Source organism: Lactuca serriola, chromosome 9 (assembly GCF_051521515.1).
Source record: "Lactuca serriola cultivar US96UC23 chromosome 9, Lser_US96UC23_V15, whole genome shotgun sequence".
Taxonomy (NCBI): domain Eukaryota; kingdom Viridiplantae; phylum Streptophyta; class Magnoliopsida; order Asterales; family Asteraceae; genus Lactuca; species Lactuca serriola.
In genome coordinates this window covers 90941514-90956194 of record NC_136416.1, presented here as the reverse complement: position 1 = coordinate 90956194, position 14681 = coordinate 90941514, and positions in this window count along the sequence as shown.

Sequence of the window (14681 nt, the reverse complement as noted above, 5' to 3'; positions counted from 1 at the left end):
CAGAAAGATGCCTCGCCCAGCTACTCGCGGAAATCCCGAACCAACCCCGCCGGAAGTTGACTCCACTGCTTTCCAGGCAGCCGTGTCTGCTGCGGTCACGACAGCTATGGCACAACTTCACCGAGGAAACAACGGAGGAGGCAATGGTCAAGGCTCCGGAAGTTCGAACAACGGGACGAACCAAGGACTCACTAAAACGTGCACCTACAAGGATTTTGCGAACGCTAAACCCCGAACTTTCAACGGTACCGGAGGAGTGATCGCCCTGAAGCGATGGATCGAGAAGGTAGAGTCGGTATTCGAGATATGCGAGTGCCCCGAGCAGATGAAAGTGAAGTTCGCGGCCTGCACTTTTGTAGACCAAGCGCTCACTTGGTGGAATGGTCATGTGGAAGCTATGACACTCCCTGTCGCCAACTCTATTCCCTGGGCAGAGATGAAAGAGATGTTAACGGCTGAGTACTGCCCCCGGGGCGAAATACAGAAGATGGAGCAGGAACTATGGAATCTCACGGTGCAGAATGGGAACATCGATGCTTACATATCGAGATTCAGCGAACTGTCTCTGTTGTGCCCGGGTATGATCACATCAGAGGGGAAGAAGATTGAACGATTCATTTGGGGATTGACAACCCCCATTCAAGGGAATGTGATAGCTGCGAACCCTGAAACTTTTGACAGTGCGAAGAGATTGGCAAAGAGGCTGTATGATCATAACCACAAAAAGGGCGAGAAACCGGTAGAGACTGAAAAGAAGAAGGAGAGCGATGGTAAGAAAGGATGGAACAACAAGAGGAAGGGGCGTCAAGGTCCCGAGACCTCTAAAAAGCAACAAACGGTGGCAGTTCACGCTGTCACTGCGCCGGTACCAGTCACATCACATGCTCCAGCCTCAGCTGCTTCAAATACTTCAAGACCCTATTCCGGCACTCATCCCAAATGCAACAAGTGCGGTTTCCATCACCAAGGAGAATGTAGGGAGTTCCATTGCACCAGTTGCAACCGAAGGGGACACACTGCAAGGTTTTGCAGGACTTATCCTTCTCAGAACCAGAGTCAGGGAAACAACCAGAACAACAATAACAACCACCGCAATACCAACAACACCAATGCCGGCGGCAACAACACAGGGCCTAGCCACACCTGTTTCGGGTGTGGAAGGACGGGACATTTCCGTCGAGACTGCCCTAACAACAACAACAACTCAGGAAACGGAGGAGCAGGAAGAATGCTGACTATGGGTCAGAGTGATGCAGTTCAGGACCCCGCAGTTGTGACCGGTACGTTCCTCCTAAACCACACTTATGCATGCATCTTATTTGATACCGGAGCGGAGCGAAGTTTCGTAAGCGAGAAGTTTAAACATTTATTAAAACAACAACCCCAAAAGCTAAATGAAACCTATACGGTGGAAATGGCCAATGGGAAGACCGAATCCACTAGGGAAATCTACACTGGATGTACCCTAACCCTTAACCAGCACGTCTTTCGAATAGATCTAATGCCAGTATCAATTAGGAGTTTTGATGTGATTATCGGCATGGATTGGTTAAGCCCCCACCATGCTGAGATTATGTGCCACGAGAAGGCCGTTCGCCTTCGTCTCCCGAATCACGAAACCCTAGTAATTTACGGAGACAAACCTAGCACGAATCTTCGTCTTATCTCGTGCATCAAAGCACAAAAACATCTGCGAAAGAACAACTTAGCGTTCTTGGCCCACATAGTGGACAAGGCCAAAGAAGAAACTAACATCCAAGACATTCCGGTAGCATGTGAATTTCCGGACGTGTTTCCCGAAGATCTTCCAGGAGTACCCCCAGAGAGACAGGTTGAGTTCCGAATCGACCTCGTCCCAGAAGCAACTCCTCTCGCTAAATCACCATACCGACTGGCTCCCGCTGAAATGCAGGAATTATCCAGCCAACTCAGTGAGCTTCTGGACAAGGGATTTATCCGACCTAGCTACTCGCCATGGGGAGCTCCGGTGCTCTTTGTCAAAAAGAAGGATGGATCTTTCAGAATGTGCATCGATTACAGAGAGTTGAACAAACTCACTGTTAAAAATCGCTACCCACTCCCGCGAATCGATGATCTATTCGACCAGCTCCAAGGAGCTAGCTATTTTTCTAAAATAGATCTACGGTCCGGATACCATCAACTCAAGGTCCGAGAAGAAGATATTCCTAAAACCGCTTTCCGAACCCGCTATGGACATTATGAATTCGTCGTAATGCCCTTCGGTCTAACAAATGCACCCGCCGCATTTATGGACCTAATGAACCGAATCTGTCGACCGTTCTTGGACAACTTCGTCATTGTGTTTATCGATGACATCCTCGTCTATTCTCGAAGCAAAGAGGAGCATGGCCAACATCTCCGACAAGTCCTAGAGACGCTGCGATCGGAAAGGCTTTACGCCAAACTCTCTAAGTGTGAGTTTTGGCTACGGAGCGTGAATTTTCTAGGTCACGTAGTTATCCAAGATGGAATTCATGTGGATCCCTCTAAGGTCAAAGCTGTGGAAGGATGGGCAACTCCGACTACGCCCACAGAAATTCGTCAGTTCTTAGGCCTAGCAGGGTACTATAGGAGATTCATCCAAAACTTCTCTAAAATCGCCAAGCCACTTACCTTGCTTACGCAAAAGAGTGTGCCATTCAAGTGGACAGACAGACAAGAGATTGCGTTTCGAACCTTGAAGCAAGCTCTTTGTAGCGCTCCTGTATTATCTCTACCCGAAGGAACGGAAGATTTCGTAGTTTACTGTGACGCGTCAAATCAGGGCTTAGGTTGCGTTCTCATGCAACGTGGAAGAGTAATAGCATATGCGTCCCGTCAACTAAAGACGCACGAAGTAAATTACACAACCCATGACCTAGAACTGGGAGCTGTGGTCTTCGCTCTAAAAATTTGGAGGCACTACCTGTACGGTACAAAGTGCACCATCTTTACGGACCACAAGAGCCTCCAGCACATCTTGAATCAGAAGGAGCTGAACATGAGACAACGAAGATGGGTGGAATTGTTAAACGACTACGAATGCGAGATCAAGTACCATCCAGGCAAGGCCAACGTGGTAGCTGACGCATTAAGTCGGAAGGAATACACAAATCGCCGTACGAAAACGCACTCGATAACCATTCAGTCCCATCTGACCACTCAAATTGCATCAGCACAGGCAGAGGCTATGAAAACGGAAAATAGAACTAGCGAGGCATTACGCGGAATGGAGAAGAACCTGGAAGTCAAAGAGAATGGGGTATACTACTTCATGAACCGTATTTGGGTTCCAAAAATCGGAGGATTCAGGGAGATCGTTATGAAGGAAGCCCACAAGACACGATACTCCATTCATCCTGGTTCGGACAAGATGTATTTGGACATTAAGCAGCACTATTGGTGGCCTAACATGAAGGCGGAAATCGCAACTTATGTTAGTAAGTGCCTTACGTGTGCCAAAGTAAAAGTGGAATACCAGAAACCTTCCGGATTGTTACAGCAACCGGCAATCCCTGAGTGGAAATGGGAGGGGATTTCTATGGACTTCGTGACCAAGCTGCCCAAGACGTCGGACGGATTGGACACCATATGGGTAATAATCGACCGACTGACGAAATCTGCCCATTTCCTGCCCATCAAAGAGTCCTACAAGATGGAGAGGCTGACGCGTTTGTACCTACGAGAGATTGTAAGACTTCATGGAGTGCCAAAATCCATCATTTCGGATAGGGACAGTAGGTTCACGTCACGCTTTTGGCAGTCGCTCCACAAGGCAATGGGAACTCATCTTGATATGAGCACCGCGTATCACCCACAAACGGACGGTCAAAGCGAACGAACCATTCAGACGCTTGAAGACATGCTTCGTGCATGTGTGATAGACTTCGGAAAGTCTTGGGATACCCACCTACCGTTGATCGAGTTTTCATATAACAATAGTTATCATTCGAGCATTAAGGTGGCCCCTTTCGAAGCACTGTACGGGCGTAAATGTAGATCACCGTTATGTTGGGCTGAAGTAGGTGACACCCAGCTAGCAAGAACACATACGTCGGATAGGGCAATGACAGGACCGGAAATCATTCGCGAGACCACAGAAAAGATTGTCCAGATCAAAGCTCGATTACAGGCATCGCGTGACCGGCAAAAGAGCTACGCTGATAAACGGCGAAAGCCCTTAGAGTTCCAGGTCGGTGATCGAGTATTGTTGAAGGTCTCACCCTGGAAAGGGGTTATACGTTTCGGAAAACGAGGAAAGCTAAACCCACGGTACATTGGACCTTTCGAAATCGTCGCCCGAATAGGTCCGGTAGCCTACAGACTACAACTACCCCCGGAGCTAAACGGTGTACACCCCGTGTTTCATGTTTCTAATCTGAAAAAGTGCCTATCAGATGAAACCCTTGTCATTCCTCTTGACGAAATCGAAATCAATGAGAATCTCCTGTTCGTCGAAGAACCAATCGAAATCATGGACAGGGAGGTGAAGCGTACTAAACAAAGTCGCATCCCGATCGTGAAGGTACGGTGGAACGCAAAGCGTGGGCCAGAATTCACATGGGAACGCGAAGATCAAATGAAGCAAAAGTACCCTCGCCTATTCTAGCATTCTCAAATCTAGCTTTCAAACAGAATTTCGGGACGAAATTCCCCTTTAACGGGGGGATGATGTCACAACTGTGAATTTTAAGCTATGTAATCTATACATTCAAGTTAATGTGAATCAAAAACTTTAATCAAATACAAGATACAAGTACTATAAATAGTCATCAAACAATTGGAGACCCTAGAAGTTTTGGTTAAGTCCATTTTGGACTAAGACTTCCTTATTGGATCCAAATGAACCAATAAGCTTCCAATTAGACTATCATGGGCTTAGGACCCTAATTGGGCTCTAATTGGACCCACATTCGTTTATTCCAATATTTTGGGCTAGGTAGAACCTAGAAGGAAATAAAACACAAGTTTGATCCATAATTTAACCTAACCTAGCTTAATAAAGCATAAAAAATCACAATTTTATTTTATAAGTCCAATAAATACCCTAAACTACCTCTAATGTTGGGCTTAGGGGCAAAATCCCAAATTTTTCCTCTTTCCCCTTCATATTCTCGGCCCAAGGCCCAAATCCAAGGGAGGTTGACTTTGGTTGCCACCTCACTATTATCTAATGGATTTCTAGGCACATATCACATACCTCCATGCATGTATCACTTCAAGAGTCACTTCTTTTCTCTCTTCTCTTCTTGTTTGGCCGAGAGCAACACCACACACACCAAAAATATCTCAACTTTCTCTCTAGAACACACAAGAACTCTCCTTCCTCCCCTCTCCAAAAATCTCGAAATTTAGGGACTTTCCAAGAGGATTTTGCAAGTAAATCATCATCTAAGGTAAGATTATGCATGGATCTATGGTTTAAATTCTTTTATTATTAAAATCCTTTCCTAATCTATACAAAAATCGTGATCTTACACCCTAGAATCATCTCAAAACTCAAGATCTTCACCAAAGGGAGCCAAGGCCAAAAACACTTCATTTTTCCTTCCATTTTCCTTGCAAAAACCGAACCAACACCCCAAGGTGAGATTCATACCCCTATTTTCTGTTTTTATGAGTTTTTGTGGGGGGGAATACAAGTGAAAGTGTAGATCTATATGTGTTTGTATGCCTTGTATGATTTCCATGCTTATATGTATGCTTATATGTGTTTTAATGTTGGATCTAGCTATTAAACCCCTCAAAACCGAGATGTAACTTATGTTTTATGATTTTAGCTTCAAATGTGTTCCTACATAATAAGTGATACAAAAAAAAAATAGCTAAGTGGTTAACAACAATTTTCTTTAAGCTAAAACACACATTTTGGGCCAAAAATGTGAAAAATACAAAATTAAGGGCCCAAATTGACATTTTACAGATTCTGATGGTTGAAATGTGCCAAAACAGTTTCCATAAAACTATTTCTGGAATTCTATTCAATTAGAGGATTAAAAACATAAATTTCAAGCTTATTGGGCTAAAAATGAAAATTTCGGCCCAAGGAGGCCCATTATGCGAATTTTTCTGTTTTGAAGGGCCAAAACTGTGAAATTCTGTAAAACAGTGGACTATAAGTGTCCCAAACCCTTTTCAAAGGTTTAAAATGCTTTTTAAATTTAAAAAGGACCAAAGTTGCAAAAATTTTCCATTTTGGGCCAAAATTGTCAAAATTGCGAAAAGAAGGGCTAAAACCGAGAAAAACTGCATTTTCAGGGACCTAAACTGTTTTCTATGGAAAATATGCTGGAAAATATTAATTTCAATAATTTTTGGTGTTAAAATGTCAAGAAAAATAGTTTAAGGACCAAACCGGGAAATATTGAAATAAAAGGGTTGAAAATGTAAATTTTACAAATAATGAGGGGCTGAAAACAGAAATATTCCAAGGCTGATTCAATATGTACAACTTGATCAAATAATGACACCTCAACTATCAACGAGATACAACTCATTACAATACCAAAAGTCGTTGTTAAACGAATTGGCTCGGTCTCGAGCCAATGAAAATCTACAACTACTAACTCTTCGATACGTACAAATAACGACTGGTAATACATATACATACGAGTGTGCACAGACGTCTACGCACCATCTTCGGGCCCCAAAAGTGTAAAATCTTGTTTGTTGGGCCTAGCTAGCCCAATGACCTGATCTTAAGGCCCGAAGACATTTTTTTTCTACGAAGTGTTGAGTTTCACCGACTTGGCACAACGTAGGGTGACTTTCAATGGCTTGTACCACTGGTCCCCAAGGGTCCATGGTATTGCTAGAAAAGTCTACACATTTTACGAGGCGGGTCGGGGACCCCTCGCACGCATATTTTCCCCAACCGGTTAATGGAGTTACCGGGGTCTTCGTGACCTCTTTCTCTTCGGATGTGGGACTACACTTAGTCCGGGCGATTGGATAACGTGATTAGTACGGACGACGCCTTCGGGTTCGTTAGTATAACTATAAACTGGGCGTTTGTGTAATGCGGGTTTGTAGTAAATAATCAATGCTCGAGAACCTTCCAACGTCGCTTGGGACCGATACTGCTATTTTCATAATGTTTTCAACGCAACTTAATGGATTCCAAAAGAGCTAGGGGAACATCGGGTTTCCCTAGGTTTTTTTTTTTTATCACATACAGATTTGAAACGCATACATCTTAAAGGAACATTTTTTTTTAGTATAGAAACAAACAAGCATACCTATGGATCTTCACAAACGTTTTCGAAAGCTTTTCTTTTCAGAAAATATCGGATTTTCTGGTGGTTTTTCAAGCAATATAAACATTCGATTTCAAACACTACTTATGAACTCACCAACATTTCATATGTTGACGTTTTTTCAAAATACTTGTATTCTCAGGGAACCAGTGAATCAAGGGAAATCATACTCAGTGACGGTTGCAGTTTATTTTTGAATGAACCAAACAAAATTAATTTTTGGAAATGTAATGTCTTAAACAATGTATGACATGTAAACACTACTGGTTGTACTATGTTGATGAATGGTGACGAATGTTGTTTTGTTTCATATATATTCAATGTTATGGTATTCAATTGAGTCACGACAGCCCCCGGACGTTTCCGCCGTCTGGTTCGGGGGTGTGACATACTAAGTAAAATGCTAAAATATATAAATAATAGTTTATAAAAATAAACCTTTAGAATATCAGGTGTTATGATTCAAAAGTCGATAAATAGGCCTTTGAGAAGGCCAAAATACTCAGGTGTCAACTTGTTCATTGTGATTTTAAACCAAGTTTGGTCACAAATTAAAACATTTTCAGCGATGGTATGTAATTCAAGGATTCATATTGATTTAGGTTCTCGAAACCTTAAAATATTGAACAAAATCTATATAGAACCTTATAATAAAGACAATAATCACCGTAATCAGGAAGTCCATGTGATGAAACTTGATATTATAATGACCAATGATGAAAAAGGTTTCATTTTTAGACTAAACAAAATGAAAAATATACAAACTAACTTAATCATGTCAAATCTTGTGTTTAACCGTTCTTTATTGCAAAAGTAAGATGCAAAAATATACAAACTAATGATAATACAATGCTCTAACTGGCCCTCTTGGTTGAGTTTTTTGAACCTGCAAAGCCAACACATTAAAGAAACATAGTAAAAACCTTTTTAGGAACAAACCTGATATAATAAAGCCTTCACCCAATATATTTATAAGATAAAAATACAAAAAGTTAAAAATGATGAAATCAATTACAAGTAAGGATTAAAATAAAAACCTGTTAAGAAAGAGCCATCTGCAGGAGGGATATTTGAATCAACATGTATTTTCTGATGGTTTCAAATTTTGAATTATCCGAAATTCAGGGAAGGAGATAGAATTTGTTGAGAAATATAAGGATTCAAAACACAGGTTAAAATTTAATATTATTTTATTGATGACTACTTGTACTATTAGCTTAATGATTTGAACGTCTTAAAAAATAATTTATTATATTCAATCTATTTTAAGAAATAGTGAGATTTTTTTTATAAGATAGTAAAGATATATATATATATATATATATATATATATATATATATATATATATATATATATATATATATATATATATATTCAATCATAAAACGATCATTACAATTACCCATCCCCATTATCTTACTTACTCTTAAGGGTCTACCCTAAGAGTCATCTATTCGTTCATTCCGTATTAGGCACTAAGACAATAGCTGCCAGGATTCTTTATTAGGCACTATAATAGCTGCCAAGGTTCTTTCATAAAGCACTAATTCCATAGCTGCTATGGTTCATTCATCGGGTACTAAATCCATAACTACCAGTGTAGGTACTAAGTCCATAACTACCAACGTTTATCTAACAGTACTAAATCTATAGCTACCAGTGTAGGTACTAAGTCCATAGCTACCAACGTTTATCTAACAATACTAAATCCATAGCTACCATCGTCTATCTAACAATACTAAATCCATAGCTACCAACGTTCGTCTATATGGTACTAAATCCATAGCTACCAAGGTTCGTCTATACTATACTAAGTCCATAGCTATCAAGGTTCATCGTTCGTCTCATCCTCAAACTCATCCGTCATCACACACCAACTAATTCGTCTACCCACGTTCTACCCAACATATTTGTAGATATAACATACATATACAATTTAACTCATTTAAAACCTATATAAAACATCCATTCCACGCTTATCTCAAATAAACAACAATATATATAAACACATAACACGTATTTCGTAGCAAATACTTAGTACTTATGTGTTAGAAGAAAGTAACTATACACTCACACATAACATAGATGTAATACATTCAACTAGTACTTGTATTAAAATCGTGTTAGAAGAAAGTAACTATACACTCACACATAACATAGATGTAATACATTCAACCGATACTTGTATTAAAATCGTGTTTATGAAAGGGACAATACACTCACAAATATAAACAACTTTATATATAATACATAACACGTATTTCATAGCAAATACTGCATATTTATGTGTTAGAAGAAAGTAACCACACACTCACTTGATCAGAAGATGATCGGATAGCACTACGTCTTTTGGAAGTAGCATTCTTCGGTAGATCGGGAATTGCAATTCTCGGGATCTTCGGGGCTTCGGGATATTTCTTGCACGAAAAACGAGGTAAAACGGGAGAGAGAGAGAGAAGAGAAAATGAGCAAGAAACTCGGCTGCCTCGACTTCCTTTTATAGGAGGCTGGATTTTCGATTTACGCTAGGCGTAAATCCAGGTACGCTGGGCATAACCCGGATTTGCCCGGTGACTCCCCCCTTCGGATAATATCGGATATTTATAATTAAATTTAATATTTTAATTATTTAATAAACTTCAAAAATTTATATCTTCTTCATACGAACTCCGTCTTCGACGTTCTTTATATCCATGCGTAGGTGAGACTACGCTCTACAACTTTCGTTTAGACTCCGTCGGCTAATTTTGAATTTATTTTTATTATTTATTTTTAGTAGGCCGGGACAAGAAAACTCCGTTGTGAATTCATAACTTCTTCATCTAACGTCCGTTTTCGTCTGTCTTTTTATCGTTGCACTACTAATGATGAGATCTTCGATTCTCGTTTAGATTGCTTTGGCTAGAAATCACACGATCTCATATTCGAGTTTCGGGCTGCATACTATTAAGCTTGAAACTTCGGAAAATCATAACTTCCTCATACGAAGTTAGATTTAGGCATTCTTTTTATGCACGCTCTCAGTTTAACGAACTCTACAACATTCATTTAGATCACTAAGGCTAAATAGCTCTCTATCGTAAATTCACATTTTATGTCGTGCTGTGTCATGTCGGTTCTGTCGCGAAACTTCGACAGGTCATAACTTCTTCGTTATAACTCGGATTTCGGCGTTCTTTATATGTACGGAATCCTTGTAAGGTATACTACCACTTAGTTAAGAATATTCATCCTAAATAATCTTTTATCAAAAAGTTATTTTTCGCGCTTATCATCTCTAAATTTACTAGCCCTGATTTACGGACGTTACAATGTATATATATATATATATATATATATATATATATATATATATATATATATATATCTCTAAGGATCATTTTGGAACTTGAGATAAATTTGAGTAATTATTGAGCATCTCAATTTCTAAAGGACCAAAAATGAAATTTTTTGATAAACAAGGGCCTTTTTGAACACTTTCTTAAATATAAGTCTAAAATGAGCATCTTAGAAGAAATGGGTCATTTTCAACAATTCACAAAATTTTGAACTACTTATGACATCTTTTGACAAATATGGGTCTTATTTGATAATTTAAAAAAAGGACCATTTTTGCCAACATCGATAATATTGGGTCATTTTTGAAAAATATGATTCAAAGTGGATTATTTTCAACAAATAAAAACAAAATATCTAGTCAACGAGTAAAATTATTGTTATTTATTTAATAAATAACAGAATTCTACTATTTGCACAAATATCTGTTAGTATTCTAGTCAGACACATCTTCACTGTACCTATATATATATATATATATATATATATATATATATATATATATATATATATATATATATTAGTGTACGTTTAAAGTCCTGTAAGAGTTATAACCAGAGTCTCCTGGAGGGAGAGCGAGAATCTGTGTATAGATCTATACGGGGTTGACACCTCGCAACTTCGCTGTTCGCTACAGCTAGACCGACCAGTCTAGGGTGACAAATGTCTTTGAAAGACCCCAACTTTCGTATTTATGAAAGACCCAAACTTTCATACTATTTCAAAAAAAATTCTTAAGTTACTTCCTCAAAACATGCTACATGCAAATTTATAAAACAATATTTTATATTGATAAAGTGATTACAAAAGATTGGATACAAACCGACTAAGTTCTATTACATTTCATGTCTACCTAGGAATCTACTATTCATATACATACATGAACATTAAAATACAGAGAAATACTATTAACTATTCTAAATCTTTCAGCAGTATAAAACTATATTGGATACTCATCACCTGCAATTTGTTAAATATTGAGAGGGATAAGCGATAACGCTTAGTGAATTCAATAAATAGATACAATATAATATTATGCCTTATATATACCAATATGACAGAAGCAAAAGGGAACAAGAACAACAATAGCATATACGTATCATATGCCACGCTTTCAATATCAACTCAAGATTTGATTCAAAGATTTACGATCAATGAGACATAATAATTTCAATACTTGATATGCATCAATAAAGCTTTGGCCCAAATGGCACAGAAGATATATAATTTCTGATTATCAATATGATATATTTCAGGTTTTCACGCCATGTTTAGCATTTCGGTTGATTTCGGGTTTTTACGCCCTGTTTAACTATTTGCCAATACCATAGAATAGAGTACATTCTCTTACAGAGTCATGCTCTACATGGTTAGAGGCTACATACCATTCCTATCTAACCTTCTGCCAATGCCATAGAATAGAAGTCATTCTCTTACGAGACATGTTCTACATGGCCAGAGGCTTCGTACCAGTACCAATGTGAATCTAAGTCCTTTCACTGATCACATGGTCAAAGGTATTACATTTGCTATAAAAATAGCGCATAAAATAACACGGGAAAATAACTCAGAATAATAACACTGAAAATCACATAACACATATACCACATAACATACAATTGTTCCTATATATTGAACTCACCTTTAGTTAACCGGGGGTTATAATAGTAATTTGGATAGCATTTTGGTTTTAAATATGACTTTCTATGTTGAAAACCGGAAGCTTAATTGAAAACCGGGCTCTGCGAAGGTAGGGCTTCAAAACCGAAAAGATAAATTTTTCGGGCTTCTAGGGGGTCTCGGGGCGTGTTTCGGGTGCTAAAATTGATACTGGGGCTTCGGGGAAAGTCAAAATAGTGAATATATGGAATTTTGGTGAAAATGTGTCAAATTTTCAAAGTTACCCGGGAAGGCTCGCAGCCTCCCTTTATATAGGTGCGAATCCGAAGTCGACTGGGAAGGAACCAGGCAGCGAAGCAACTCGGTGGCATCAGCAGCGAGGGGCACGAGGGTCAGGCGTGGCTTCTGCGAAACGGAGCACGTGGCTCGCATGCGAGAGGGGGGCGGCGGTGGCAAAGCGATGCTCGAACACGCATAGGGGCAGGTGGCGTTGCGAGGCGAGGCCACGACTCCGGTGACGCACCTGCTTCGTGCGAGGTGACGTGGCTGTTACTGTTCATGCGGAATTCTCGGATTTTGAGTCCCGAACTTCTAAAATCCATAACTTTCGCATAGGAGCTCCGTTTTTTACGTTCTTTATATGCGCGCGTAGCTAAAATTACGCTCTACAACTTTCGTTTAGACTTTGTCGGCTAATTTTGAATTTATTTTTAATATTATTATTTTTAACAGACCGGGACAGGAAAATCCGTTAAAAATTCATAACTTTTTCATCCAACATCCGTTTTCGTCAGACTTTTTACCGTTGTACTACAAATGATGAGACCTTCGATTTTCGTTTAGGATGTATCGGTCAAATATCGCTCGATCTAAAATTTGAGTTTTTAGCTGTCTACTACTAAGTTGAAACTTCGAAATATCATAACTTCCTCATACGAAGTCAGATTTTGGCGTTCTTTTTATCGGATTTCTCGGTTTAATGAATACTACGACTTTCATTTATATTACTAAGACTAAAAAGTAGTTTATCAAAAACTCACTTTTTATGTCATTCGGCGCCGTGCCTGTTTTGTCGCGGATCTTCGGTTGGTCATAACTTCTTCGTTATAACTCGGATTTCGACGAGGTTTTCGCCTAAATGTTTCTAACGAGATTCTCTACAACATCAAATAATAAAATTTTACTTATTTAAAATGTTATATTTTTGCTAAATTTTCATTATTTGGCTATTAATTGGAATCTCATAAGACTTCCAATATTTTATGAGTGATTCTAAACATAGTTTTACTTCATTTCTAGTAGAAACTAGCTGGTAGAACTCAACACTCAATTTTATTCACTTTTAATAATAACAATACACAATTTTTGAATGTGTATGTTACAAATACCTCCACCTTTTGATGATTTCGTCCCGAAAATCATAACGATTAAAACAATTAGGGATACTTCACTCTTATTTCATTCTTATTTTTCCCAAGTATAATTTGAGCATCAATGGTGTTTCCACTTGAGAAGCACCGACTTCAGTTCTTTATTACGTAGATTATTCGTTCTTTCATTTACGATCTCTTCTACTTAATTTACTATCCAGTTTCACCTCTGATAATAGAACCATTTCATCATATATGCTTAAACCTTTACATAGATAGCTCACACGAAACACTTCATGAATATTTGTCAAATCTTTAGGCAATTCCAAGCAGTATGCTTGCTTACCTACCGTTCTTTCTTCCAAAGTAGTATAACGCCTTTTCATGAAATATTTTTAGTATTACTAAATCATCCACCCGGAATTCTACAGGTCGTCTCCTCTTTTCTGCATAGGGAATTTATCTGTCACACCCCCAAACTAGAACGACGGAAACGTTCGGGGGCGGAGGACGTCATATTCAGTATCATAACAGTTCATAGAAAGGAAAGTACACACCACCATACATATGTAAAGGTTTCAAAAATGTTTACATCATTGTATTCATTACATGCTCAAAAGATAAATGCATAAACATCTTTCAAAATAAATAATTAACGCCAGCACGTTAATCCCCAAAAGTTGATTTCCAAATCTGCTTAGAGGTTCCCTGAGAATACAAGTTATTTCAAAGAAAAAGTGTCAACAATTAAGTTGGTGAGTTCATGAGTAGTGTTTTGAGAAAATGTACGCCATTCGAAAGTTCGTGTATGTTTTCCAGAAAACGCAGTGTTTCAAATGTAAAGAGTTATGATTTGTTGTGTCGAAAATGAATGTATTAGATCCAGAAAATCCCATATTTTCCCTAATGGTTGAGATATGAATTGTTGTGTTTTCCAAGAAAAACCCTTATTTTCTTATAAAAGTATGAAATGCATATGGATGTTCGTGTTATAAGTTGTAAATAATTGCACCAGGAAAATCCCTTATTTTCCTATTAGTTGTTTGGTTTGTATACAGGAAAAACCCTTATTTTCCTAGCATAACTGGCAGTCTCCAA